Source organism: Lynx canadensis, chromosome B3 (genome assembly GCF_007474595.2).
Source record: "Lynx canadensis isolate LIC74 chromosome B3, mLynCan4.pri.v2, whole genome shotgun sequence".
Classification (NCBI taxonomy): domain Eukaryota; kingdom Metazoa; phylum Chordata; class Mammalia; order Carnivora; family Felidae; genus Lynx; species Lynx canadensis.
Genome location: NC_044308.2, coordinates 29,047,195 through 29,051,455, shown reverse-complemented (window position 1 = coordinate 29,051,455; position 4,261 = coordinate 29,047,195).

Below are 4,261 nucleotides of genomic sequence, written 5' to 3'. Positions count from 1 at the left end.
CTGTTTCCAGCTCTGTTAGGTGTAAGGTTAGGTTGTATATTTGAACCTTTCTTCCTTCTTTAGGGTGGCCTGGATTGCTATATACTTCCCTCTTATGACCACCTTTGCTGCCTCCCAGAGGTTTTGGACTGTCGTGTTTTCTTTTTCATTGGCTTCCGTGTATTTTTTAATTTCATCTTTAATTTCTTGATTAACCCATTTATTCTTTAGTAGGATGTTCTTTAATGTCCAAGTATTCATGGTCTTTCCAAATTTTTTCTTGTGGTTGATTTCGAGTTTCATAGCATTCTGGTCTGAAAATATGCATGGTATGATCTCGATCTTTCTGTACTTGTTGAGAGCTTATTTGTGACCCAGTATGTGATCTATTTTGGAGAATGTTCCATGTGCACTTGAGAAGAATGTGTATTCTGCTGCCTTAGAATGAAATGTTCTGAATATATCTGTTAAGTCCATCTGGTCCAGGGTGTTACTCAACACCATTGTTTCCTTGTCGGTTTTCTGCTTAGATGATCTGTCCATTGTTGTAAGTGGGGTGCTGAAGTCCCCTACTATTATGGTATTATTATCAATGAGTTTCTTTATGCTTGTCACTAAGTGATTTATATATTTTGCTACTCCACATTGGGGGCATAAATATTTATAATTGTTAGATCTTCTTGATGGATAGATCCCTTAATTATGATACAATGCCCCATTTATCTCCTTTCACAGTCTTTGTTTTAAAATCGAGTTTGTCTGATATAAGTATGACTACTCCAGCTTTCTTTTGATGACCATTTTCATGACTGATGGTTCTCCATCCCCTTACTTTCAACCTGCAGGTATCTTTAGGTCTACAGTGAGTCTCTTGTAAGCAGCTATAGATGGGTCTTGTTTTCTTATCCATTCTGATACCCTGTGTCTTTTGATTGGAGCATTTAGTCCATTGGCATTTAGAGTGAGTACTGAAAGATATGAATTTAATGCAATTGTGTTGCCAGTAGAGTTGGTGCTTCTGGTGACATTCTGTGGTCCTTTCTAGTCTTTGTTGCTTTTGTTCTTCTTTGGTTTTTTCATCTTTTCTCCACTCAAAGAATCCCCCTTAAAATTTCTTGCAGGGCTGGTTCACTGGTCACAAACTCCTTTCGTTTTCGTGTGTCTGGGAAACTCTTTATCATTCCTTCTGTTTTGAATGACAGCTTTGCTGAATAAAGAATTCTTGGCTGCATATTTTTCCAATTCAGGATGTTGAATATATCCTGCCACACTCCTTTCTGGCCTGCCAAGTTTCTGTGGATAGGTCGTCTGTGAACCTTTTCTGTCTTCTCTCATAGGTTAAGGAATTTTTCCCTTGCTACTTTCATAATTCTCTCCTTGTCTGTGCATTTTGTGAATTTGACTATGATATGCCATGGTAATGGTTGGTTTTTGTTGGATCTAATGGAAGTTCTCTGTGCTTCTTGGATTTCGATGTCTGTGTCCTTCCCCAGACAGGAAAGTTTTCCACTATAGTTTTCCACTATAATTTGCTCACATAAACCTTCAGCCACCTTTTCTTTCTCTTCATCTTCTGGGACTCCTATGATTCAGATGTTATTCCTTTTTAATAAATCACTGAGTTCTCTAAGTTTTGTATTGTGATCTTTTGCTTTTGTTTACCTCTTTTTTCTTCTTCATTATTCTCCATAATTCTATTGTCTATATCGCCGATTTGCTGCTCTGCTTTGTTCAACCTTGTCATCATGGCATCCATTTTAGATTACATCTTGGTTATAGCATTTTTAATTTTATCCTGACTACATTTTATTTCTTTTATCTCCACACAAAGGGATTCTCTGCTGTCTTCTATTGTGGTTTTCATTTACATCTCCTTGATATTAATGATGCCAAGTATTTTTTCATATGCTTTTTGGTACACAAAGACATTTGTATATATTCTTTGGAAAAAAGTCTATTCAGATTCTTTGCCCATTTATAAAAAATGCATTCTTTTTTATTATTGGGTTGGAAGTGTTCTTTATATATATTCTGGATATAATCCCTTACCAAATATGTGATTTACAAATATTTTCTCCCATTCTGTGGAATGTCTTTTCACTTTCCTGATGGTGTCCTTTGAAGTACAAAGTCTACTGATAATGTCTAATTTTTCAATGTTTTCTTTCATTGTTCATGCTTTCAGTGTCATATCTAGAAGGCTTTACCTAACCTGAGGTCAAGATGATTTACTCTTATAGTTTGTTCTAAGAAGTTTATAGTTTTAGCTCTTACATTTAGGTCTATCGCTTATTTTGAATTAATTCTCATGTATGCTGTAAAGAAGGTACCCAGCTTTGCATGAAGAAACCTCACAACGAGTTACTTTTTCAAGAAGAAAAAGTTCTTATTCCCCTAAGCAACACCTGCTGTACACCTGTTACTTCACCATGTAATGAAGGGGAATATGTACAAGACATAGACTCTGCCATAAAGGAGTTTACAATTCAGTTGAGGTAGTGAGTGTCACATATATCAAATATTAACTCAGGGGACCTGGGTGACTCAGTCAGTTAAGTGTCAGAGTTTGGCTCAGGTCATGTTCTTGTGGTTCTTTAGCTCGAGGCCCCACATTTGACAATGCAGAGACTGCATGGGATTCTCTCTCTCTCCCTCTGTCTCTTTGTCTCTCCCCTACTAGCTCTATCTCTCTCTCCCTCTCTCAAAATAGATTAAAAAAAAAACTAAAATAAAAAAAACGTTAATCCCTAAGGTCAATAACAACCTAAGGTTCAAACTGGTCCCAGGAACACAGTGAAATATTTGTATTGTGGCAAAATGACAAAGTCATATATAGATCAATGGAGTACAATCAAAGAGATGTGGATATGAGAGCACTCAAACACTGCTGGTGGAAATGTAACATGGTGTAGCCACTTTGGAAAACAGATTGGTAGTTCCTTAAATGGCTAGGCATAAAGTTGCCAATTCTAATCCTATAGAAGTGAAAACATATCCAGACAAAAACTTGTACACAAATGTTTATAGCAGCATTATTCATAAGAGCCAAAAAGTGGGAAAAAACCCCAAAACATCCATTAACTGATGAATGAATAAATAAAATGCAGTATGTCCATATAAAAGAATATTATTCAGCCATTTCAAAATACATGTTACAACACAATGAACCTTGGAATGGTTATGCTAATTGAAAGAAGCTAGTCACAAAAGACCACAGATTATATGATTCCATTTACTTAAAAAATGTTCATAATAGGCAAATGCATAATCAGAAAGTAGATGAGTAGCTGCTTCAGGCTTGAGGGGCAGGGCGATAAGGATGTGACAGCTGGAGTGTGAGATTTCCTTTTGAGGTGATGAAAACATTCTAAAATTGACTGTGGTGATGGTTGCACAACTCTGAACTTACCAAAATAATTTATTTGTAAAAATTTAGTGGGTGAATTATATGGTGCATGAATTATATCTCAATAAAGTTGTTATAAAAAAACAAAACAAAACAAACAAGGGCTCCTTGGTGGCTCAGTGGTTAAACATCTGGCTCTTGATCTCAGCTCAGGTCTTGATGTCAAGGTCTTGAGGTCAAGCCCCACCTTTGGTTCCTCACTGGACACAAAGCCTACTTCAGCAAACAAACAAAAAACAAACAAAGAAGCAAAGACAACCAAAGCCAGAGGGATGAGGAAAAGGGAGAGATAAGTGCAGGTTGGGAGGTCTAAAAAGGCTTCATAGCAAAGGGCTCAACTCTTCATCCATCTATTCATTTGTTCATCCATGAAGTATGCATTGAGCATTTACATGTACCAGATATTATTCTAGATACAAGGGATACAGCAGTGAACAGAACAAAGCCCTTGCCCTGAAAAACAAAACATAGTTAGAAGAAGGATAAAATGGAGAAGGGGCTACATATCAGTGGTTGAAGAAAGCTAAGACCTGACTGAAGAGTGGGAGCAAGCCAGAGTAGAAGCTCTGCAGGAAAAGCTTTCCAGACAGAAGGAACAGCATGTACAAAGGCCTCAAGGCAGGAGCATGCCTATGCATTGGAGATAGAATAAAAGGGTACCTAAAGTGGAAGAAAAGAGATAAAGCAGAGAGCTGAGTAGGGGAAGGTCAAGGAATGATTTGAAGACACCATGAGAGCTTTGGATTTTTTTCCCTCAGTGTTATAAGGGAGGGTTTTGAACAAAGATGGTATAATGTGGTTTATAGTTTAAGAGCATCTCTATTTGTGTTGAGGAGTACAGCCTGTGAAGGCAAGAGCAGAGGCTCAGAGACTAGT